Genomic DNA, 26,590 nt, shown 5'->3' on the forward strand with positions numbered 1-26,590 from the left:
GCTGCCTGGCAGAGGTCGGGCAGTGTAATCTGAGACTGGGTATGCTTCGGTCCAACGAGAAAGTGCACAAACAACTACGAGGACATATTTGAATCCTCGACAACGGTCCATCTGGATATAATCCATCTGGAGGACTTCAAAAGGGTGATCGGGAGGATGAAATCCACCTTGCTCTACAGGAACGCTTTTACCTGGATTGAACTGACAACAGATCATGCACGTACGCACTTTCTGTTTTGCTGCTGCTCGTAAGTGTTTGTTGTACCAGAGATTCTGTAAACTGTCTAACATAGCTTTCTCTCCTAGATGTGCAGGACTATGTGCTGTATTTATCATGATTTGGACCATAGAGTCGGGGAGGAACCATGTACATTTTCCCTTTGTGACCCACCCTTGATCTGTCTGGGTCCCTCCTAGTTCAGTCCATTTCTTTATTTCATCTGGAGTGGCATGTGTCTGGATATCGATTACATCTAGGGTGGGATCCCTGACTGACATACACTGAGTTGGTACTATTGTCTTTGTCACATCAGTAGTCTGGGTGTGAGTCAATGCTGTATGTTTTGCTGTCTGGTCTGCCAGGTCATTACCCTGGGAAACAGAATCCGTAACTTTAGTATGTGCTTTACACTTCATGACTGATATGCCCGAGGGCAAATGTATTGCTTCTAACAGTGCTTGAATGAGGGGACCGTGTTGGATCTTGGCACCATGAGAGGTCAAGAAACCTCTTTCTTGCCATAACATTCCGAAGTCGTGTACGACTCCGAACGCATAACGGGAATCAGTGTATATGTTAACATTTCTGTTCTTGGCTAGTATACAAGCTCGGGTCAGAGCGATGAGCTCTGCCGCTTGAGCAGACAGTGTGTCAATACGATGTGTTTCTTTAACTTCGGTTTCAGTGGTCACTGCATACGCGGCCACTAATTCTCCTGTACTTGTTCTCATGCATGAACCGTCCACATAAAGTGTCAGGTCTGGATTTGCCAGTGGAACATCTGTTAGGTCTCGTCGAGGTTTTGTTACTGTATTAATGATCTCTATGCAATCATGTGGAGTTGGATCTGTCATAATTGTAGGTAACAATGTTGCGGGGTTCAGAATGCTACAGCGTGTGATTTCTATGTGTGGCTGGAAGAGTGTCAATTCATAACCTGTCAGTCGTGCTATAGTCAAGTGTTGAGTCTGGGTTCTGTTTAAAAGAACCTCTACAGAATGTGGAACTTGAACTGTTAATGGATGTCCTAAAACAATTGAGTCGCTCTGTCTGATTGCTAGCGCTGTTGCTGCTACTGACTTCAAGCACGCGGGGAGTGCCTGAGCTACTGAATCCAATGTACTTGAAAAATAAGCGCAAGGCTTATATGAACCTGCTTGATCTTGAGTGAGGACAGACAATGCTGTACCCTCACGTTCTGTAACAAAAAGTGTAAAAGGTTTGCTGTAACATGGTGTCGCTAGAACTGGTGCTTGGCATAAAGCTTTCTTTAATTCTTCAAAAGCCTGTGTATGTTCCTGAGTCCAAGGGAGGGCAGTCGAAGTCGCTGCCTCCTGTGTTGTTAACTGGATGAGTGGTTTAGCTAAGAATGCATACTGGGGAATCCATTGTCTGCAGTACGAGGTGAGGCCTATAAAGGCCCGCACTTCCTTTTGTGTCTGGGGTTGTGGCATATTTACAATTAACTGGATGCGATCGGGAGTGAGCTGTCTCCCCACTTTGGACAGCAAGTGACCCAAGTACACAACTTGCTGAACACAGAATTGTAGCTTCGAAGGAGACACCTTGTGTCCTTTGTCGGCCAGAAAATGTAAAACTGTCAGTGATGCTTGTTCACATTCGGGCTCACTTCGTGCGGTGATCAGCAGATCATCGACGTATTGCAGTAAAGCGGTGTTAACTGGCATTATGATACAATCAAGTTGTCTTTTCAGTGCTTGGCTATAGATGCTGGGGCTTTCTGTGAATCCTTGAGGTGCGCGTGAAAATTTGAAACTTTGTCCATTTAAACTGAATCCGAAGAGATATTGGCTCTCTGGATCAATAGGTACACTGAAGAAGGCGTTCTTGAGGTCTATTACAGTAAAGAACGTTGCTTCTGAATCAATAGCCGTCAATAAGGATGAGATGTCGGGAACCACAGGGTACTGTGGAATAATGCATTTATTCAGTTCTCTTAAATCAATCACCAGCCGATATACTGGCGGTGCATTGGGATCAGTACGTTTAAGAATCGGAATGATGGGTGAATTACAGATATTGGAGTCGGTTTCTACGACCACTCCTTGGGCAATGAGCTCTTCAATGATTTCCAGTAAAGCCACTACAGCATCGGGTGGTAACTTGTATTGTCTGATTCTGGGTAAAACTACACCTGGTTTGAGTGTAACACGGTATGGTGTAATGTGCATACAACCTACATCAGTTGGGCCTTTTGCCCACAAGTGATCTGGTACATTTTTCAATCTGACATCAAACTCACGTAACACATAATGACCCTTAAAGTCTCTCAAGAAAAGTCTAACTCCTTCCGGGGAGCAACATATAACAGCTCCTAGGGCTTTCAATGTTTTTATTCCTAACAGATTTTCTGGACATGATTTCGTGAGTAACAGGTCTGTAACACGTGATAATGGACCTACAGCCAGGGGAACTGGTTTCGATACCTCATTTACAATAGGCTGTCCTGAAAAACCAAGGGAAACATTCTGTGAGCCTGAGAGGGGTGCCCCTGGAACTTCATCATGACTGATTGTGGTGCGACTTGCCCCTGTGTCAATTAAAAACTTTCTGTCTTTTCCCAATACTTGACTGTGTGCATAAGGACCCTCTTGATCTACAGGAATCTCAATAAGAGGCAAGCCACCCTCCCTCTCTAGGCTGTTTCATGTGTATCGTTGATAATCGGGATAATCAGATTGGGCATACTGGTACATCTGTTGCGAAACTTGCTGAGTCGCGGCAATGGGCTGTGGCTGTGATTGTCTCTGAGGTACCGCTACTGTCTGTGCTGTATGTGATGGAGCATGCGTAGGCTGTGTATTCTGCATGGGCTGTATATTCTGTGAAGACTGATGCTGGTTATGGTCTTGTCTAGGCGGATGCGGTCTTTCTTTAGTTTTACCTGTCGCTATATTATGTTTTAGAACTGGGCATTCGTGTACGTAGTGACCTGGCTGCTTGCAATAGTTGCATGTCCCTTTAACGGGAGCTGCGGAATGGCCTGTCTGGGTCGTACCCTTTCTCTGGCCGTCGGCTGGAACCGATTGGGCCACTAACATTTTCATTTTCGTGTCTTTCATACGTTTCTGTTCCTGATCCTGTTCTTCTCTAATTCTGTTCTGATGATATTGTAACATCTGTAACACCTGGAATGGCGTATTTGCCTGCCAAGTACTTTCAACTTTATACACGCGGTTCTTAACTAATGGCAGGGAATTCTCGACTAATTTTGATACAAAAAGATGCGGGTATGACTCACTACTTGGTTTAAGGCCACTATTAATAATGAAACATTTCTCGAATCTTGAATAGAAGTCACTAGTATCTTCATCGTGTTTCTGCTTACAGGACGAGATTGCGTCCCAATCTTCCTTTCTAGTTGTCAGTAATCTTGGGAGAACCTGTACTATCAAACCTGGTAATGCTTTAGTTTTCTCCCCAAGGCCTAGCCCTGGGGTACGTTTTCCCTCCTCTTCTTCTATTTCTGCCCATACAATCTTTTTGTCTCCCACTTCCCATTCTTTTTCCTTAAGTTTCTCGTAGATGCCCGTGGGCAGCAGTACCTTTAACATTTTCATGATATCTTCATATGCGTAATCCCCCATCAGTAACATATCCTTAAGTTCTCTATGAAAACCTGCAGGGTCTTTATCATGACAGGGTACTAGTTTCTTCATTTCCAATAGTTCTAACTTGGTCAGAGGCGTGTGTACATACACACGTTTCAGATTATGATCGGCACCCATGACTGGATGTACTTCTCGTAAGGGGTTCTGGCTTTCAATGCCATGCAGGCGCTCCATATGATACATTTTTCTTTCTGGGGGCGGAGCAGGAACATATTGTGAACCCAGGAAAGTGTTATGTCTGTGTCGTTGTTCTAGAATTACTTGAATTAATTGGGTACTTAAACCTCTCCATCTATCCATGAGTAGTGCTTCTAATGTATCGTGTAAGGGACCTGGGTCAGCGTGTTGATATCTGAATAGCGTGAGGAGGTGTTGAATCATGTACACACCTGCTAACTTCTGCTCGTCTGGGGAAAGGTGCAGAAATGTCTGTGCTACGGTGTCATCATTGTATATATTCGGGTTGTCAGCCCATAGTACAGCTGACCGGGCTAGTTCTTGTTCATCCATAGAATTGAGTACATGGTACCCCATTCGTTCTCGAAGCCTTTTATCAGTCTCCTGGAACTGATGTTCAGGAGAATTTGGTTTTGTTATGCCAGAGAGAAAAACTCTCTTGCTTTCTGGATGAATGCCTTTCCTAAGGTAAGTCCCCTTACCTACATACGCTATCGTATCTGTAGTCTTTTCTGGTTCTTCAGGTTCTTCGTCCTCCCCGGAGGAGGCATTCTCTTTTTCTTTTTCTTTTTTGTGTATCTCTATTACTTCTTTTCTTATTTTCTTGTACATACTGGCTATGCAACCCCCTTTATCATGTTTTCCTTCAGATATAGTTTGACCCCACTTGTTGAGTCCATCTAATTCATCCTGGTCTGTCTCAGGCCTGTCTTGTTCTCTTATTAAGCAATTTATGAGAAAACGTAGTAGATACGCTTGAGTGTCAACTTTCTGATGTGCCATGGCTTCCTTAATACTGTCAGGGTCTTCCCCAGTCCGGACAAAATTGTATATTCTATCTAGGTACTCTTTCATTCCTGGGAAGTACAGTAGGTAATCGGTAGCTTGTCGTAAGCGTAGTGATGCTATAAACATCCTATCATCTTTACCGGGTACTGGGTCGTATCTGCAAACTTGAAGCGGTTCTTTGAGTGGGTCAAGGCGGGGTGAGTGGAGCATAAAGGGCTTCTGCAACTGTAATCTACGTGTTGGCAGCGGGGTCTGGGGACCCCCGGACGCACCTCCTGAGGCTGAAGCTTGAGCGTTATCTCTTTGTGGAGTCTGTATCGGCACTTGAATTTGTCTTTTAGTAGGATCAGGTAGAAGCGGTTTCGGTATATTAATTTTAGGTGCGGGAAGTGGTGGAGGTGGTGGAACAGGGGGAACCTGTCGGACGGGAGAACCTTGCTGTGGTACTGGCGGGATACGATCTCGGGGCGGGTTACCACCCCCGTCACCGTCGGTAGGCGGGACGCGGACAGGCAGATTGGTGTAAGCGGGAGCTACATCCTCTAGATAGGAATTCAGGAATATGTCTTTAGTGGTCCTGTGAGTTACTTTAGTTGGAATTAATGGTGGCGGCAGATTTTCCGGTATTTCTGAAGTGGCCTCTGGCGAACCCTCGGCCACGAGATACATACCATTTACAAGATTGTTTCGTGCGCGGTCTATTTGCTCTGATTTTACTCGGATCCCCTCAGTAACTAATTCGTTTTCTTGAGCTTTGTCTGATTCTTTAAGTCTGTCTTCTCTACGGAGTGCTCTTTCAGCACGCTTATGTGATTCCTTACGCCAAAATTCTATGGCGTCTTTCTGAGATTGTCTGGCTTTCTTTTTCCATAATGCTTCTTCTACCTTCAAGATGCACTCGGCATCCCATGTTCCGGTAACGGGCTATCTGTGTCTCTCATCTAGATGCTTAGTATAATCGGCCCATAAATCTAGATACAGTATGGCGTCTATGCCATGTTTATGGTACATGAAATTTCCAGGAGTGTCCCTAGGGGGGATAGGAATTTCTTCTTCTAGCATCCCCTTCCTAGTTCCTATCTGCTTTAACTTGTTGAAAAACGGCATCTTGTTTACTTAATACTGAATGCTCAATCCTTACTTCTTAATACTGAATACAGCTAGTGACACAAGAACACAATATTGTACATAAAAAAAAACAGTCACTCATACAACGACATTAATCACATGGAAAAAGACATTTAAAAACACTTATTACTACCCCCTATACCGGATGTACTGCTAAACAGCACAGATACACTGCTGAGAACAGTGCAAGAACTTGAATCATCGGATATACTGCTAAACAGTACAGATACACTGTCTAAAACAGTGCAGACCGGACTTGTGTACCCAAACCCGTCTAGATACGTCCCAGCAATGGTACTCACCGGGAAGCACGGAAAACAGAAGGCCTCCGAAAACTCGACTGGACTGGACTGGACTCGACTCGACTCGACACATGGATACTTCGGAAAAACTGGTGGGCCTCTTGACACCTCGGACCTTGCTTCTTTCGGCTAGGCTCTGGTCGGGATCCTCCGCGCTCCTCACCGCCTCGTCTGGGTGCTAATTGCAGTCTTCAACACCTCCGTGGGCCAGAGGGAGATACAGGAAATCCTGCCGGTACGCGTAGTTTCCGTCTAACTTATGGCAGGGGACAGAGTTTGCAACGCACCAACCGGCGCGTGAGGTGGGGGAGGGGTCCCTGTTCGGGCGCCAAAATAATGTGGTAAATATATGATTTACCGTCTTAATTTCTATGCAGGTAAGTACTTAATCAATAATAACTCAATCGGAAAAAAAGACGCAGAGTCCGTGGTGTTAGAGTTCTTAGGGGTTTTATTCCTTAAAAAGGAATGGTCATGACCGGATATCTGGTTCCTGCCACCACTGAGGGTGCAGGAAGGGATAGAGCAATATTTTATTGACAATACATAGCTTATATACTTGAGTTACATTATAGGAAACCAATATAGTAGGCGTAACAGCTGAGAGAAACAAGATAAAACACACACGTGGTCATGATACGTAATTAGAAGGCGTGAACTAGGCGTGAACATAGAAGTGTGTGCTAGAAACGTCACAGGTAGGTGTCATAAGTGGGTGGCAACAAGAGCAGAATCTTGCAATGTCAGCAGAAATCTGAGGCCTGGATGCGCGCGCAGCTGCATGACGTGTGACTGACGTGAAGCTGAAGGGTGCAGGGGACTTGACATTTCAACTAGCGGAAAGAGACAGAAGTCTGGCATGTCAGATCAACTTGTGCTTCTATCATATCTGATATCTGATGTTTAGGAACTGAGCTATCTGGACGGAAAGGTCTCTGGGGCAGAAGCTATTCTATACTGACTGTGAGTGCGTGTATAAGCGCCTAAGTGTCTGCATGAGAAGCGTGGGGGCATGGGCCTTCCATGGTAGCGTGGTAACAGAGGCTATGAATTACTTGCACAGAGACAGTAAGGCCAGGCCCTTCGCTCTGCAGCTGGGGGAATGTTTACTTAAACTAGTAGGCAGGAATGCATCTTCGGAGAGGGAAACAGATAACTCGAAGGTTGAATTCATTCTTGGCAGGTAGCAGGCTGAGCTAAGCGCAGTGGGCCGCGCTGAAAGTAAGGCAGAGTTCACAGGTACGGGGGCAGCCTGGGCAGCCTGGGCTTTCAGAGTCAGAAGGCAGGAAAAAGGCTCGATGGCAGAATTCCGGGCCTGCTTTGCCAGAGCTGAAAAACGTGTAAAGTACACCACAAAAAGACGTTGGCATGGCATATTTAGGAACGGACTATTCAACCCATTCAGGGTGGGTCTGAAAGAGGACATGTTAACGTTGGACGCAAATGTATTTGCGTCTTCATAGCTGGCACAGGAGGGAAGTTACATGCACTTTAAACTCGTACATGGAGACGGTAGGGTACACGATAGGGAACATAACTTGACCAAAAATTTATATTTCCTCAATACCACAGACCATGCCAAAACTGTAATCTGTAACAATAGACATTGAGCTAACATTAGACATTCAGCTCACTTTAATTCTGGGGTGCATCGCCACCTCTCCAGCTTCTCCACCTGATAATTTTGCGGAATACGCACCTCTTGTTTGTTAGTTTCAGAGGAACAGTGTGTCAAGCATAATTGGAAAACAAGCATTGGCATAGCCAATAGGTCTCGCCTTTGGGCCCTTATAAGTGTTTAGCCATGCAACAGTTTATGTTGTTGCACCAAGTAGATTGTGCTGCATAACTAAATACTTATAAGGTCTAAAAAGCGAGATCTATTGGCTATGCCAATGCTTGTTCTAATTGTTGTAATTGTGCAACGTCAGGTGAATGATTTTGGTCATGTTTCGTGCAGTTGATGTGCAATTTCTTGGTCCGGGGGGTGGATGTGCCCGGGGTAGGGACCCGGGGGGGGGGGGCAGGGGGGGCTGGATGTGGTGATTTTGGGTGCTGTGGCACTCTTGGGTGTCCGAGCTGTATGATCAGTAGCTCCATGGCATCTGTTGTTCTTCAGGTGTGGCTGTGGGCTCGGCTCCCTTTTATGGTGCAGGTTGTCGTCCGACTTTACACCAGGTAAGAGCAGGTGTTAAATCCCTGCTGCTAACGCGTCTTATCGCCTGTTTTTTGTTATCTTATCGCCGATCAGGCTGGTCGTTGTGAATGTTGTGAAGTAGTGTTGTTGTGGCTTTTTGCACGGGAATGCCTACTCTGCATCTCATTAGCGTTAGTTGCCGGGGTCATCTGTGGCACTGTCTTTTGCGGCTATCGCTGGTAAACTGGTGATATGGGCTGTTAGCACCAGCTTATAAAAGGGGAGATATATTTATCGCAACTTTGGATGCAATAAAGTGCTGATAACTCGTCAATAAGCCCTTGAGAATATGCCCCTATACCTTTTAATAAGTACAATTCTGTTCAGTGATGTAATGTGTGTCCTGTCCAGGACAAGGGCACTAGGACCCTGGGACAGCGCAGGGGCGAGGGGACACCGGACACCACATCCGGTCAAGGGGCGGGGAGAGGAGACATTCTGGAGCTGGACCTCGAGGAAGGAGGTCGTGATGCATGCATGATGTAAGCCAACCAATAAAGAGAATACCTGTATGATGCACATCGTGTCCTGTGTGAGTTCCTGGGCGGTAGGACACGACAACTGGCGACGAGAGGTGGGATGCGGTGTCCAGCGCAAGAAGAGGTAGAGGTGCGGCATCATCAGGAGGCCAGCAGCGACGTGAAGAAGATCATGATTTTAAACCAGGAGCCCACCCTGGATCACAGTGCAGCGAAGAAGAAGAATGGAGTGCTGAAAGAAGACACGCAGCGACGTGGGAGCCCACCCCAAGCGCTGCAGAGAGAAGACCAAGTGAAGCGGTAAGCGCCGAGGAAAAGCGCGAAGACGTGAAAGAATCGGCGCGAGCTCTCGCGAGAGTCTCGGCGGCCATCTTAGAAACAGGCGCGAGAGCCAATAGGAACAGAGAACAGACGGGCGGCCATTTTAAAGCCAGGCAGAGTCCCGATTGGACGGGAAACAACGCGAGAACAACGGCAGCCATTTTTAAACCAGGCGCGGGAACCAATAGGAGCGGAGAACAGCGCGGCGGTCATTTTGGAGTCAGGCAAAGGGCGAAAAACATTAGAAAGTGCCGATCAAAGAGGAGAAAAGGCACAAAGAATGATAAATAAGGACAACAAGTGGGCATAAGAGAAACACCAGAAGAAAAGGGGCAAATAAAAGGACAAAAGAAAGAAAAGAAAGGAAATTAAGAAAAAGGCACAAACAAGCATAAGCAAAGGCAAAAAGAGGAAAAATAAGAAAATAAGGGTTGAACAAGCAGCAATAGAGCAAAGAACAGAAAAGAAGGTGACAGCACAACGAACAGGTGCAAATAAAGAAGATACAAGAGAACAAAGCACAGACAAAGAAGAAAATAAAGAAAGAACAAAGGTTGACAAGGACGAATAAGAGAATCGAACTAAGGGAATTGAGCGCTAATAAAGAACAAGCAAAGACAAAAACAGTAAATAAGAGAAAAAGACAACAAATAAAAAAAAAGAAAGAAAGGAAAATAAAGACACATAAGAGAAAATAAAGAAGATAAAGTGCTGACCAAAAACAACAAAAAAAAAAAAAGAACGAGTGCCGAGTTGAGCACCAGGAAAAGAAACAAGCACAGGAGATAAAGAAAAGAGGACAAAAGAAAAAGATAACAGAAGAAATAACAAAAGAGTGCCAGGAAGAGCACAGAGGATAGAAGAGTGCCGGAAGAGCACGGAGAATAGAAGAGTGCCAAGAAGAACACAGAAAACAGAAGAGTGCCAGAAAGAGCACCTAGAAAAGAGAAATAAAGAAAAGGAGAAGACAAAGAAATAAAACAAAGAGACAAAGAAATAATACAAGTGCATACCAGAAAAAAAAAGGAGAATATAAGGAAAAAGGATTAAGAAACCCCAGAAGAGGACAAATAAAGTAAAACAAAGGAAGAAAAAGGGACAAAAGATCACAAAGAGAAAAGGAGAATATAAGGAAAAAAAGGACTAAGAAAGCCCAGAAGAGGCGAAATAAAGTAAAACAAAGGAAGAAAATAAGTGCCAAAAAGAGCAAAAGGACAAAATAAATGACAGAAAGCACGAAGAGTCAGTGAACAAGTGCTAGAAATAGAAAAGAAGAACAGGTGGGGCCCCACAAAGCGAGGCTCGTGCTCGACAGCTGCGCCACGAACATCTCAAGAGAATATCAGAAACAAATAAGAGGACTAGGAAAGATGAAAGGGAGAAAATCACTAATGAGTCAAGAAATCATCGAGCCGGCAGACGGACCGACAGCCTGGGTAACACCAATGGTAGATCACCTGGAGTACAAAGCAGAAAAAGAATCACCAAGATCAGCAGTAGTGACGGACCACCAATCGCTAAGAAAGATTTATGGCAACCGAAAAACAAATATACCACCAAGGACAGAAAGGTGGGGAAGAAGGTTGATGAACTACGAAGTGAAAATAATTAACAAGCATGAAAGAGAACAAAATCTAGCAGACTACATGTCCAGACATCCACGGCCATACAAAAAAAAAAGACGCAAGAATAAGAGCAGAAGATCAAATAAACTACATCCTAGAGAACAACGCACCGATATCAGCAACAACGTCAGAGCTAGAACAACAGACAAAGAAAGACACCACCATGGAAGAGGCATGGATAGTAACACCCGACAGACTGAACAAGACGAGACGGCCACCAGTGGAAGACAAAATAAGTGCAGACCGAAGAGACTTACCAATAAAAGAAAGGAGAAATCGCGATGGTCAAAGAAGGACAAGCGAGGAAATGTGGCAACGAGATCCCGGAGGCAAATTGAAGATGACAAAAGCAAAAGAACGGATGGCAAAGGCGGCAGCTGGGCCAGTGTCACGTCACAGGGCACCTGTCGTATGTCAGCAAGGCAGAAGCAAGAGAAGCAGAAAGGTCAAAGCAAGAACTGTAGAAAGACACACAAAAGGAAGAAGCTCAAGCGGACATCAGAAAACAGCGATCAAGAAGGAAACAAATGGAACAAAAGAGACTAATTGAGGAGGTGTAAATGAAGAGGCCTATGGGCCATCGAGCAACATCTCTATCTCTATCTCTCTCTCTCTCTCTCTCTCTCTCTCTCTCTCTCTCTCTCTCTCTCTCTCTCTCTCTCTCTCTCTCTCTTTCCTCTTTCAAAAAGAAAATTGTTTGTTTTGCAACAAGGGTGGAGATGTCCTGTCCAGGACAAGGGCACTAGGACCCTGGGACAGCGCAGGGGCGAGGGGACACCGGACACCACATCCGGTCAAGGGGCGGGGAGAGGAGACATTCTGGAGCTGGACCTCGAGGAAGGAGGTTGTGATGCATGCATGATGTAAGCCAACCAATAAAGAGAATACCTGTATGATGCACATCGTGTCCTGTGTGAGTTCCTGGGCGGTAGGACACGACAATGTGACTTATTAATGTCAAAGCTTCTGCTTGATAAAGAAATGCACTTTTTTGAATTTTAAAGAGATTTTGTATATGTTGCGTGATGGTTAGTGCATGATTTACATGGCAAATGTTTCCTGAACTCCGTTTGTGCACAGGCTCTTAGAGCCAAGCTTGACCGTTGGCTTGGCTCTTCGTGGTAATTTTTTGGCTGGTCCCTCTATAAGTGTTACATGCTAAATGCATTTGCCTGGATGTGCACAGAATCGTTTGCAGAATATTGTATTCTTTTTAGCCACACTCTGGCCCTGCCTCAACAACGTCTGACCCCGCCCCCATTGCACTCCAAATCACAGTTCTCACACTTTTTAATGCCCTTCAACCACTGAGTGTAAGGTGGTAGACTGAAGGAGTTGGAATCATAAACCAGGTAGTCGTGGTATTAAGCAGCCTGGGCGTCCATCAGCGTCGGAGGTAGACCCAGGGCTTTAAGTGGGCTGGGTCTCACCAGTACTGAGCACCAGCAGTTTTTTAAAGGGGGGCTCGAAACGGGTTTCTATCGGGCTCTGTTTTGTGCCCTGGCACAGATGGTACATTTTTCTCCAGACTGCAGTGACAGCAGGCACATGATGTGTGCGTGCTCACACTGCTCATTTTCTCAGTAGTGGAGAAGTTAAGGCATGACATCATGCCAGGTAAGCGTTGTAGGGGAAGGGAAATCCTTTAAAGAGAGTCATTTTCTCTCTGAATTTCAACATTGTCGTGCTGTCACTCACCAGGGCTTTAAGTGGAAGCTTTTTCAATATTATATACAAGCCATAGTTGTTGCTTATCTATCTTATGCAACTAACAACCATTGACAAAGCCAATAGTCCTGACTTGTAGGGGTAATGTTACTTGTTGTATCATATATCTGGATGGAGACAGAAACAGCAAAATACAAGTCGGGCGGGACACTATGCTAAGCACAGATTTTTTGTTTATGTGTTTTTAAGCCACGATCTTAATTACCTTGCCCCCCTTCCCCGTTTTTTCATCCCACTTAAAGCCCTGGGTTCATAAAATATCTTTTGATTTCAGCACATATTTATTTCTGCAAAAGAACTGCTGCGGCTCGCCGGCCGGCTTAGGGCCCAGAGTGCCTGATGAACAGACTCTGTGCTGGTGACTGAGCGCTCGCTCACTCACTCTCCCACAGTGCCAGGCGGGGTCAGCAGCGCTTGTGAAGCGACCCGACACCGAGCGCCACCCGGCTCGTATCGCGTCACCAGGCCGTCACCTCCTGCGTCCCCCCTACGCCCCACCCTCCCTCTGGCACCTAGCACCACGGCACCCCTCGGGCCCGTGCCCCCGCCCGGTGCCGCTGGAGGCCCCCCCGTGTCCGAAGACCACCCTCCGCGGCCCCAGCCCGCCCGTTCCCTCCCCAGGGGCCCTCCCCGCGGGGCCTGCGACGCCGCCCGAAGCAGCGAGAGTCCGGTGAGTGCAACTGTCACCTGGCGGAGGGGCTGTCACCTATGTGCGGGGGCGGGGCCCGGCTATTGTCTGGCATCGCTTGTTAAGGACGGGGCCGGTCGCTTCTCGAGGTTCGCTTCTCTGGGACAGGGCGGGGCAGACGGCGGGCGCTGGGGCTACCCCTCCAACCAGGCTCCCAGACCACTGGAATGCAGGGATGGGGCGGGTCTGCACCCCGCCCCTGGGTCCCAGAGCACTGCCCAGTGGGACAGGTGTGACCTTACCTGTCAGCTCACCCTCGTGTGTAGGCATCACCTTGTTTCCAGTGCCCTCTCCTAAAAAAGAAGCATGCTTCTATAGCCTCCTAATAAATTAGCATATTTGCATCCCACCCCCAAACACACTTAAACATCTGCCCTCGCCTTCATTCCAGACCCAGCTTGTTGACACTGTGTCTGGCCCTCTGCTAAACATCAGAGGGTGCAGAAAAGCTGGCTTGACTCCACACCTACTGGTCCCCAGGAAAAGGGATTGGACAGTGTCAGCCTCCCCAGTCTGATGTAGGTTATACCAGCACCTTCCCAACTACCTCTCCCCCACCCCATTAGAGCTGTGCACTCAGTGCTGTGATGGGTTCAGCTAAACCACTGGGTTTGCACCCACAGCTTTTGTAGTGGTAGAAATTAGACTTCTGTTGAGCTCTGCTCTTAGTGGCCTGCAGGTATTGGGCTGGATTAGGTTCTTCTCGGACCCAAAGAGTCTGGGCTGCACTTACATTAAGTGTTCTAGGGAATTAGTCTGATATGCTCCAGAGGTCTGCACCCATCGGTCAGCGTGTGAGGTTACCATCCTGCCCTACCTCCGGTGTCTAAAGGAGTCCTCTCCCACCAGTCGATCGCGAGCCACTGTTCGCTCGATGACACCATCAGTGTAGCTCGCAGCCATGAGTTCATTTTTAAATAAGACCAGATCAATACATTTTATTTTAGTTTTCTGTTGCATTTTCCTTTTAAAGTTAAGGAACCCTGTGTTTATTTTAGTCGGGTCTCTTGAACTGCAGACAGGAGGATCTGATAATTGTCCGTTTTCCACACAGCTTTATGACCCAGGCACAGAGGTGAAGGACTGATGTATCTAACTCTTTGATAAATGTTGATGTTAACTTGATATTGGAGCGTGACAACAAAATATTTGACAGCTTTCAAGTGGGAGAAAATTAAAATAAAGAGCTATCTGTTGTGTTCTGTACTGTGTGTTCTTGAGCATTCTGTAATCTTGTGTATTCTATGAGCATTCTGCATTCTTAGGTATTCTACATGATGTAAGATGTATTTATCTGTATCTGCAAGTGTGATTCCATGTTCTGTCTCCTTACTGGTTAAAGTTGCCGGTTTACCTTGGCAGTTGATGCGAGGGCACGGAGCTGGAAGGACACTTGTGGATGGGCTCCATAAATATACCATGATAAAAGAAGGATTTGTTGTTCAACACCATCGTGGATGTACTTCATCTTTCCTTACCTACCCACAACGCTAACTTAATGATTGAGCTAACTCTTCATTTCAATTTTCTCCCATTTTAAAATGTTGTATTTTTCACACTAGTCCTCTTTCTTCCAGTGGCTGGTAGACCACTCATATTTATGACTGAAAAATATAGCTTTTTTAAGTGGGAGAACTTTAAAGTGCCGATATATAGTCCATATTATGGAACATTTCTCAACACTTTAAATTTCTTCCTTAAAAAAAAGTTATGTTTTTTTTATACATGTAACTGTGCCACGTGTAGTGAAAGGTATGTCCTGTGCCACAAGTACATACAAATGATTCTCTCAAGTCTCAGTCACCCAAACACATATATCTCATTCATATTCAGACGTTCATATATTTCCACAGACCACACTCTCATTAACACACATGACATCCCTGTCATATACACTCAGATCAGGCGGGATTTTTACCCGGCCATAATACAGCGCTGAACATCAGGAGACTACTGGCCTTATTGGAGGCCGACGGCTACCACCGAGAGAATGTAGCAATGCTTTTGACCTCCTGGAGTGGCAATACCTGTACAATGTGATGCCATATATGGGGCTGGGTAGGAGTTTCCTCATGTGGAGGAAGTATACAGGCTCAATTGCTCGGGTCCGCATGGGCAAGATCATATCCGAGGGACACCCAGTGGGTTGCAGAACAAGTCAGGGCCGCCCATTGTCTCCTCTGCTATTTGCGTTGGGTATGGAGCCGCTGGCCAGCTGTGCGGGATTGGATATCAGGAACAGCAAATTGGGGGACCCTATCATCGCGTAGCTCTGTATGCGGATGACTTGCTGATTATTATTTTTTTAATGCAATACAGCAGAGTATCTAGATGGGGCTAGAACCATGCTGGAACGCTTGGGTCCCTATCAAGTTAGAAAGTGATTTGGCATTGGGTGCCCCGATGCCTTGCCTATCTGGGTGTTGAAATATTCCACGACCGTGCGACCTGCAGGAAGGCAATGTGGGGTTTGTTATCGGGTCTCTCCGTACCCACATGGACTTCTGGAAGACACTACCGCTGTCAGTTGCGGGCCGCTTAGCGCTCCTGAAGATGGTGGCACTTCCTCATCTCCTGTACTTCTTTGAGACCCTCCAATTTGGATCCCGCCGCCAATGTTCAGGGAACTAGACTCCTTACTCATTGCCTTTATATGGGGGGATGGGCCAAAGGTGGATGGCGCGCTCAGCGTTGCAGTGCGCGACGACCGGGTACTGGCTGACCCTGAATTTGAGACCTACTATCTTGCTGCCCAACTTCACTTGTTTGGCCAGTGGCTGGCGGGCAGACGAGACCCAGCTAGAGTCTCTGGATCCTTTGTGCTGGGACTTTTTGACCTTGTGAGAGTGTTGCTGAGAGTGAGGCTCTCTTGTGCCAGGGACACCTAGAAATTCCATGTAATTACTAAGTGTTGGAATCGATGTTTGCAAAAAAAACATACAGCACAATTCCGTATTCCCTTGCCTTGCCTCTCACCATGCTGATTGAATTGCCACTTGGTGGACATTGAGGGGAGTGGTGCCCGAGAGCTGGGCATAAGCAGGGGCGACACATTTGGGAGACTTGTTTTTTTTAGAGAGGCATTTGAAGAGTTTCGCTCAGAGTTCGACCTCCCATGGGGCCACTTTTTACTACACAGAGCTGTCTTAGTGGCGGTCCAAAGGCACTGGTTCTTAGGAACTACAAGCATTCAGGAGTTGCCAATACGTGTTTTTTTCTTCGGACACTATCGAAGTGGTCTTGTGCTTTTATAGAGCGATTAGAGAGGATACACAATGACTACTGGAGCGCTGAGGAAGATCTCGGCATCCCTATCACCGACAGGGGTGGGATTCTATCCTGGGCAGAGTACCAAAGATACCCAGAAATGCACGGTTTAAATTGATTAACTATTATTTCTGTCATAGTCTATCTCACTGCAGAATATTTAGGCAGATATTTCAATGTGGCTGATGCAGCCTGTTCCCGCTGTAGAGAGATAGGAGCCAACCTCATGCACATGCTCTGGCCCTGCCCTTCGTTGCACACTTTTTGGGAGGAGGTCACACACACAATTACGACTATCCTTTAGAAAAAGATCTCTGTCAGTTTTCGTGACACCGACCCCACCACCCCAATAGACTCACCTGTGACCATTCCAGATCCAGTTGCCCATCATGGCTCGCCACTTTGTTAAGACCACTTCCGACGCTCCCTTCTCTTAATAGTCCTGACAGTGATGGGAACAGCACTGGCCCTAAGTTCCGCCATGCCTCGCCAGCGCAGAAGCATACAAAGCATTAGTGTATGCTGTGTGTATGACTGTATGACGAGTCATAGAGGGGGGTATTGGTAAGTTTCAGTTATGCTTAAGAGATGCCTCATTGCTTGTGAGGGAAAATAACTGTTGAATCCAAGTTATTGTACTGAACTAAGAAACATGCTACGGTTGTTATGATGTAAGCAATGAAAAAGCCCAATAAAGTATTTTGTTCAAACCATAGTATTGGCACTATGGTCAAGAGGCTTAAAGCCAATGAAGCTGAGCATGGGGAAGCCTGGTAACCATGCACAAGTTGCTTAGCCTTCAGTGGCTCACGATGATTTTCACTAATTAGAAGGAGCTCTCACTACAGAAAAGGTTAAAGACCCCCTAAATGAATGTCCTGCCCTATAGCTCCGCACCCATGGATTTTTTTCAAGTGATTGTAAATGCTGGTTTTTGGGGGTGGGGTTGGACTCCATGTAGCTCTGCGTCATCAGGGCTGGATTTTCTGCCTGCTCTGCGCTCCTCTTTTAACAGGGATAGAGTAGCACTGGCATCGAGCTTTACATCCACTGCTTGACAGGACTGGACTGCCTCCGACCTGTTCACATCCACTACTCGGTGATGCTACACCCACCACACCTCAGAATGGGCTTCACTGTTCAGACACACTAGGGTCTGCATCCTGTACAGCTTGTATATAAAGCTTGGCACTTTAGGGCCGGGCACGTGTGTTGAGGTGTATAAACTGGCAGGCTTCTGTAACAGCCCATTTTAACTCATTACAAATAAGATGTGTCTAAAAGTACTTTCACACTTGGTCCCGCTTAGATGTAAGTCTTGGAGAAATAATTTCAAAGGATACATTTAAATGGTTTTATATTTATAGAATTATTATTGTGCCCACTCCCAAAACTGTATTCTTTAGGTAGCTGTTATTTACCTAAAATCAACATTCCGAAAAACTGCCAGTCCTTTAAGAAATTCCCAAGTTCACCTAAATGGTTGTTTTGTTGTTCCTGCTGGTTCCTCATCGAATGACTCACTTGGTAGTATGATAGGAGCTTCAAAATTTGTAATCCAGCCCTAAGAGACGTGGTCATTCTGTGAACTTGTTCGGCAGCTCTTGATTCTAATTATATTATTAACCGATACAGATGCGTACACAGTAGCTGCTAATCGCCATCATGTTCTCAAACTGAATTTTTTTTCTTGTGTGGGGCAGGTTTCGTACTAGGAGGAGGTGTGCAGGGTGCTCATAATACTGTCCATGCAAATGTTAGTTGTATTTCTCTGAACATCTTGTCATTCTGCACACAGCCATATTTATAGTAAACTAGAGTACTGTCTACACTTGGAGGCAAACATCACGCAAATCAGCAAGCTTCTCCATGCCTCGTTCACTTAATCTTTTAATCTAAGGGTATATCAGTCAGATGCAAGTAATGTGAAAAAGACGGTGCAAACTCTTAGAATCTATGCTTTTACATATTAGGAACATATCAGACCTTCATCTAGTCATCCTCCAGTACTGACGGTAGATAAATCTATTTTTGACAGCAATAATGCACACACATTTTCCGTTGTCATAATTTAAAGAAACAGCCAATATTCAGTATCGTTGTGTGAGACAGCGGGGGTTGGGGACAGGCCTTGATTCAGTAATGTGTGAAGCCTCCTGTAGCAGCAGTAATTTACAGTAAGCATTTCCTGTAGGAGTTCATTAGTCGCTCATATCTCCAGAGAGGTATTCTAGATTACTTCACCTTACAAAACTAGTAAAGGTCAGTAATGTTTGAGGGCATTCATTTAAGCCAGGGCCACTGGAATAATGTGGCAGGGGAGGGCAAAAGTATGAGTCGGGGGTTGACGAAATTATGGAGCATAATGCGTAAGATTTTGTAACAATAGTACATTATTAGTTTGTCACTTTCACGAATGTTAACACTGTCTTGGCATCGGGTTCATCTCATTAGCACCAGTTTAACACCCAGATACGCAAAAACTACAGAAAAGTGGCCAGTCAACCTTTGGAGAGGCCCTTCGACTGCACAGCAACATGTTGCTATTTTTTTTGATAACTTTTGATCTGTTTAATCCAGAAACAATTATATTCCTTTTTTTACAATTTGCAAAATATGCAGCAGATGACAGACGATGCAGACAATCCATAATTATATGGAAAGCGATGTGGTCACAAAATAGCATAATTTCAGTGGCCCTGATTAGCGAACAGCTCTTGTTAGATCTGCTACAAGTTTTCTGTAGGGTTGTCGGTTGGACTTTACCTTATACATTAAAAAATTATGCTTCTTTTCCAGTCTCCCAATTGTAAATTTATTGATGTGTTGTGAATCATTGGGTTGTGTATGAGCGAACTTTATTTAAGTTTAAGTTCGAAAATGATGGTCTTACGTTTTTTAATGGAATGTGCTATTCTAGAGAGGAATTCATGGTGGACGCAATCGTTGTTAAGTATCTAGGTCCTGTGGCTGCAAAACGGGCCCACAAGTTATACCTTGTGCTCCAGGCTAAACAAATGGTATGATGTTCTTTCATTGGTACAGTGTTTGGCTTTTGACAGGTGTGTCATTCTACATGAAGCCTAACAACTCAATTTTGGTTTAATCCATCTATTGGATACTGTTCCAGAAGTCTTGTGGTTTATTCAGGTGTTGCTTTTGAAACCTAAACTGTGCAGCAAAAACTTTTTTCTGAATAAAACCGTTTTCTCATGGCTAGCCGTGGTAGAATCATATTAGCTGTCCTCGACTCCACCCTCTCCATGACCAGGCAAGTCAACGCCGTCTCCGCGTCCTGCTTCAACACCCTCCGCATGCTCCGCGGGATCTTCAAATGGATCCCTCCCGACACGAGAAAAACTGTCACCCAGGCCCTCATCACCAGCAGACTCGACTACGGGAACGCCCTCTACTCAGGAACAAGCTCCTGCGACGACTACAACGAATCCAGAAAGCCTCGGCAGACTGATCCTCAACTTCCCCCGACGCAGCCACATCACACCCCACCTGAGAGGCCTGCACTGGCTCCCCGTCAACAAGAGGATCACCTTCAAACTCCTCATCCACGCACACAAAGCCCTACACAACGCCGGACCTACATACCTCAACGACCGACTCAGCTTCCACACCCCCACCGAAGCCTCCGCTCAGCCAACCTCGCCCTCGCCACAGTTCCTCGTATCTGGAAAATCACCGGCGGCGGCAGATCCTTCTCCTACCTCGCCGCCAAGACCTGGAACTCTCCCCACCAGCCTACGACAGACTCAGGACCTGCTGGCCTTCAGAAGACTCCTCAAGACCTGGCTCTTCGATCAGTAGCGGCCCCCCCAGCACCTTGAGACCCTCACAGGTATGTAGCGCTCTTTATAAATGCAGTGATTGATTGATTGATTGAGCTCTAACACTTACCATCTTACTAGCAGCCTGTAGATACTCTAGAAGCTTTGGGGTTATTTGTGGTCTCTAGAGGCTTCATAAGTCTAATCATGGGGAGATTTTGCTGGACACCAACTTCTGCGTAGATCAGTAACTGTCTTCTCCTTTCTTCATTAGTAAATGATCTTTCTCATTGTGACATAATGGACGTATTGTTTAATATAGATTTTAATACCCCTCTCAGACTGATGCACAGGTGCAATTATATCTCTGAGAACTCCACACATCTGGTTTAACATCGGCGTGATGTTATTCCGAACCTGAATGATCCAGACCAAATTGACATTGTTTCTGATTTTATGTACATGTGGTAGCATGTCTTGATAATTAAGTGAACTTGTTCGGCAGCTCTTGATTCTAATTATATTATTAACCGATACAGATGCCGTAAGTGCGCACTTTTTTCAAGACCTCTGAATGTTATATTTTTTGTTTATTAAATGATGACAATGTGTTTGTTATTTGTCACATTAAGTTAGATTCATCTACTTTCAGGACTGGACTAGATGAAGGTTGTAGATCTTATTTTTTTTTTTATGGAATCTTGTGTAGTATTTATGCCGGTGCAATTTGCTTATTGGTTTCACAACTGCAGGCAGGCACACCTCTATGAGATGGAGGAGCGACTGGCAAACCTTTGTAGGCTGTGCTGATGAAAAAGCCTCTTGGGCTTAAAAGAGAAATACACACAAAGTTAAATGCACAGTTTGGGCTATGTTGACGGTGGCCTCGATATTTGGGTCCCTGAAATGTACTTCCCCATGATGTTACTATTCAAGAACCTCCAAATAGAGTCTGCATGTGACCCTGGAGTAATGCAGCAATTGTGCAATCGCCAGATGCACACAGTGCGTGATCCATTTATAAATAAGACTTTCAGATCATATCTGGATTATCTGGACTACACTACTAGCAGTGCTGCACATGCAATATGCGTGGAGGACTTGTTACCCTCACTGTTGAATGGGCCTGCTGAGTGAAAGCTACTCTCTTTTACAATAACGAACCTACATGCAATCAGATAGATGGCCTCAATGTACAGTGTTGTAATGATAGAAACAGTAGTAGATACTATTCTCAGTACAGCTGACTGGTTGCAGGACTTGAGCTTCAAGATATCAGAGGCGCAAGGGCACTATGTTATGTCAGTATTTGTAGAGCACACTATCACCCGGAAGGTATCCTGGCGCTAAGCAGATGAGAGTTTAGGCACACCTATGGCCTATTGCTGCCAGCAGACAAAGGAAAACGTCCCTAATGGGAAACACAGACTAATACACTTTAAGTACATACATGGGACATACTACACCCCAGCAGGCCTGGTTAAATATGGCATGATTGAAATCTCATGGTGCCAGAGGTGTGCAGCTTCAGTGTTGAGCTTCATACCCTTAGCATGGCACTTTTGCCCAGTTATGTAATTTTAGTCCAGAGTGGGGAAGGCCGTGAATAACGTGACTGACCATAGTGGTAAGGTCACTCGATTCATAGACCTCTAAGAATGCGAAAAGAATGTTCCAAATACATATAGAAAATTTGTGGCGATTGCAGCAATAATGGATTAGCACGGAATTACCATGACATGGAGAAGGGGGCATTCCCCGGTTCGAGGAATGGCTCGACTATTGACAAATTATCGGTGGTCTCCTTCTCACTGTTTCCTAGTGCTTCCCACCCCAGGGATATATGGGCCCATTGAGGACCTAGCAGCCCAGGTAAAATCACGAGACACCATGATGTATTTAATCTAGTCAGAGACTGGTGGGTCGAGCTTCCTATGGGCTGCGTGTGTGAACGGAGGGATCGATTGTATTAAAATCCATTGTAAAGCGCTCTGATATCCTTCGAGATCAAGTTCGCGCTATATAAAACTTTATTAATAAATAAATGCTATGGCTGTGAGGCCTCCTGACGTAGTCCTACTATCTTGTTGCCTGTATATACACCATTGTGTATCCTTGGAACACACATAGACTGACTCACATTGCTTGTACCTCCATCGACTAAATTATAAATAAAAGAATCTTAAAAAGATGTACATCCTTTTTCACATCACTGTGACTCTGTCATATGTTGGTGTAAAAATGGTGGGTCTCCAAGTTATATGAAACTCACACCAACCCTGTCAGTTTTAAACGAGTCCACTTAGATTTCATGGAATGATCTGTTGTCTTAGCAATTGGTCGTAGGACATTTTCTTTTCTTCTTTTAGTAGTAGGTGGAAAGCTGCGATAATATAATTTACTTGTACTACTCAAACTTGATAACTATGCATGTTGTTTTCCAATGGTATCTTAGCTGGTGTACGAAACTATAAAACAAACAGCAATGCTTATACATCTGGTTTAGAAATTAACATGTCTTTTGGCCCATTTGGGGTTGTCCAAACTCAGTAAATCATGATACATGCACTATTTTATTAATCTTTGTTCTTCTGCATCCATCCAAAACACACACAAGTTCAACAACTTATGCAAGATAAAATAATACAATTTGAAAAAAGAAAGCCTGATGCTATCTAAACTAACCCTGGGCAGAGTTGCACTACACGGAACGCCGCGAAGTGCCAAAAAAACTCAGTCGCACTACGCGGAGCTCCGCAAGCGGCGGAGTTCCATAGAAAAATGCTGTTTGTGGTGCTTGCACAGTGCTGATGCTTGTTCGCACGGTGCAATCATTGCGAACGGCACCTGGCACAGCACAAGCGGTCCTTTCTTTCCTTTTCTGCTGCTCGGGTAGATTTTTACTCGAGCTGCAGCTTTCTCAAAGCGAACGGGCAGTTTCTCAACGTGAGCGGTCGCGAGCGTACGCAATCACTCGCAATGAGAAACCTGACCCCCTTTCCAGTGTAGAGAAATCTATCCGGGAGGTTTATTTACCACGCTTGCCAACTTGGTGTTGACTATGGCGAACAAGAAAAAGTCTCGCCTGGAGGTGGATTTTCCTTGCTCGCCAACTTGCCGTAGGTGAACGCGAGCAAGGGAAAAACTCTGCTCCACGACGCAGAGTTTTTCGGAACTCATTGAGCTCCACGTAACGCGGAGTGCTCAAAACTCAACAAGCGGAGCGGAGTTCACCGCCCAGGGTTAATCTAAACACATCAGGAATATGATTGCATAAATTAAACCAAAAGTAAACACACCAGCAGGTGTGCGTCTTGCAGTGGTATGGTATATAGTCTATCATTGTTTTAAAGTTCCAGCATGGCTACCACATTAGAACCAGTGTGTTGGCTATCTTCGAATGGTAAAACAATATGATGCACTATGGACAGCAGCATCCATAATGGTCCCCTGGCTTAGAATAAGAGCCCAGATGGTATGCAGTGCACAACAAATAAAATGGGTGGCAAGCAAACAGCCCATATGCAATGTCTGAGGAGATTTAGTGAACTCTTACAAAAGAATATAAAATAAAGGAGGAGGAGGAGCAGCAAATAAATGAAAGGGGAACATAAAATGAAATGATTGGCCAACCACTCAGACACGGAAGGCGTACTGTCTCGGGCATCAGCTTTCCCACAAGTCGATTATCAGGTATACTGTAATAATATTACAAATATGTACTAAAATTCCAGTTTTCAAAACAACATAAAATCCCTCCTACGAGACCCTAATAATGATGACTATATGGTGCATCTTCGATCCCCACAGATTATGTGGGTGGGGCACCAATACCAAAACCCTTTCCTACTGCAGTAGTTTGTGAGATTCTGATACCACAAAATATCTGCCTACTGGCTTTAGCACAGTGTAATACCAATCCAGCAATAAAAGCCTATTGCCTTTAACAGATGCTTTCCATAATAAGTCAGGTCTACTGGCTTTCTCATAAACGTTCATAATACGTACCGCAGACCTATGAAATCTGTCCTGACCTTTCCCAGTGAAATGATTAGGCCTATGCCTTTAACAGTGGTTTGATTCCATAACCAACACAGGCCTATCTAAGTGCCTCTAAACTGATAACCATCATGCATACAGTAATAAAATGATAGTTATATAGAAAGGTAGAGATTTCAAAACAATATACACCCCCTCTCAGTAAGCCTACCAAGAATCATTAGAATGAAAACACACAGAGTGTGTCAGAGCGGGTGGCCAACACTAAAACCCTTGCCTACTAGGGTAATCTGTGAGATTACAAGTAACTGAGTCATTCTCTTCAACGTCTACATGAGCCCCCTCGCGGCCATCGCACGCCAACACAACCTCAACATAATCTCCTACGCCGACGACACCCAGCTGATCCTCTCCCTGACCAACGACCCCGCCGCCGCCAGAGCTAACCTGCACGAAGGGATGAAAGAGGTAGCCGAGTGGATGACGACCAGCCGCCTGAAACTGAACTCGGACAAGACGGAGGTCCTCATCCTGGGCTCTTCACCCTCCGCCTGGGACGACTCCTGGTGGCCTCCCGCCCTGGGCACCGCACCCAAACCGACAGACCATGCACGCAACCTGGGCTTCATCCTGGACTCCTCCCTCTCCATGACCAGGCAAGTCAACAACGTCTCCTCGGCGTGCTTCAACATCCTACGCATGCTACGGAAGATCTTCTGGTGGATCCCCACCGAGACCAGGAAGACCGTCACCCAGGCCCTCGTCACTAGCCGACTGGACTACGGCAACGCCCTCTACGCCGGTACCACCGCCAAGCTCCAGAAGAGACTCCAGCGGATCCAGAACGCCTCAGCCAGACTCATCCTCGACATCCCACGAACCAGCCACATCTCCGGACATCTGAGAGACCTTCACTGGCTCCCCGTCAACAAAAGAATCACCTTCCGCCTCCTCACCCACGCACACAAAGCCCTACACGACCAAGGCCCGAGCTACCTCAACAGCTGAATCAACTTCTACGTTCCCAAACGCCACCTCCGATCAGCCAACCACGCCCTCGCCGCCGTCCCCCGCATCCGAAGAGCGACTACAGGAGGAAGGTCCTTCTCCTACCTGGCCGCCAAGACCTGGAACTCCCTCCTGACCGACCGACCTGCGCCTGACCCAAGACCACCTCTCCTTCAGGAAGAAACTGAAGACCTGGCTGTTCGAGCAGTAGCGGCACCCCCCCCACCCCCAGCGCCTTGAGACCCTACGGGTATGTAGTGCGCTCTATAAATGTCATTGATTGATTGATTGATTCTCTGCAGGCTTTCATACAAAATAAGAGCAAACCACCTTTAAATGGGCTGATGTTAACATATTAATTTCACCAGTGGCGGCTGGAATGTACTGAGGGTGGTGAGGCAAGTGACACAACAAAAATAAATGAGGTACACGTACCTTCCTGCGCAACGCAACATCTTCCTCCTGTTTTCTCTCAAAGCAGGCTCCAATGCAGGACCCAGCCTGTCAAAGACAGCTAGGCTAGAGAAGTTTAAAATGTGCATGTCTGACTGACTGTCGCAAGGCAGACAATGACCCTCTTGCTCCTGCTATAGTGATGTTAAGCTTTTCCACAATCCCAAAAAGTGCAATACGAGCATTCTTTTCAGTGGAAGTACAAAACCTCAGCACAATCGAATCCTGTTCTCTGGGGAAGCAACAGTTGGGTGGAGCCTAAGCCCAGCTCTCAGTAGTACTTTGAAATCTGTTTTTGTTGACCACATAACGTCAAATTACAGCTTCTATGTCAAGCCAGACCTAACAAAAATATAGCATTGACAGCCTGAGTTACAACAGCTTGGATCATGCACAGCAAGGAAATTTAGATGTGTTGCCTACAACACGTACACTAGACAACCTCTAATATTTTTGGCTAAGTTGTGAACACTTTTGTCTTGTTTACTGGCAGGTGGAGGCTCTCTGACCAAGAGAGCTGAGAAATTTCACGTCAGCGCTGCTGTCATCCTCTCAGGCAACCTTCCAAAACACCAAAGTCGCCACCGCCAACAGACATTAGCAACAAACAGCAGTACCAAAATTGCAGCTTCTTGTCACTTCATAATACCTGGACTCCATCCCAGCTACAGCAGCTGCTTCTGGTGAGTACAGAAACAGATCATCTAGGAGTGGTAGATGTGGACAGCATCAAACACACTGTCCGCTAGCACACTGAAGATACAGAGCTTCTGCTGGATTGGCTTGGTGAGGTCTAGA

The 26,590-nt window shown here is 45.8% G+C and overlaps 1 protein-coding gene across 1 annotated transcript in view; it reads left to right on the forward strand.

Moving 5' to 3' along the window:
* Window positions 1-13,087: 13,087 nt before the first annotated feature.
* LOC147672940 (rabenosyn-5-like) overlaps window positions 13,088-26,590 on the forward strand; it is a 205,747-nt gene continuing 192,244 nt past the window's right edge. The window contains exons 1-2 of the mRNA XM_086947895.1: window positions 13,088-13,268; window positions 26,286-26,475. The gene's annotated coding sequence lies outside the window, so the exon portion shown is untranslated. The remainder of the gene's footprint in view (window positions 13,269-26,285; window positions 26,476-26,590) is intronic.

This window comes from Lissotriton vulgaris (genome assembly GCF_964263255.1).
Source record: "Lissotriton vulgaris chromosome 9 unlocalized genomic scaffold, aLisVul1.2 SUPER_9_unloc_2, whole genome shotgun sequence".
In the NCBI taxonomy this organism is placed as follows: Eukaryota; Metazoa; Chordata; class Amphibia; order Caudata; family Salamandridae; genus Lissotriton; species Lissotriton vulgaris.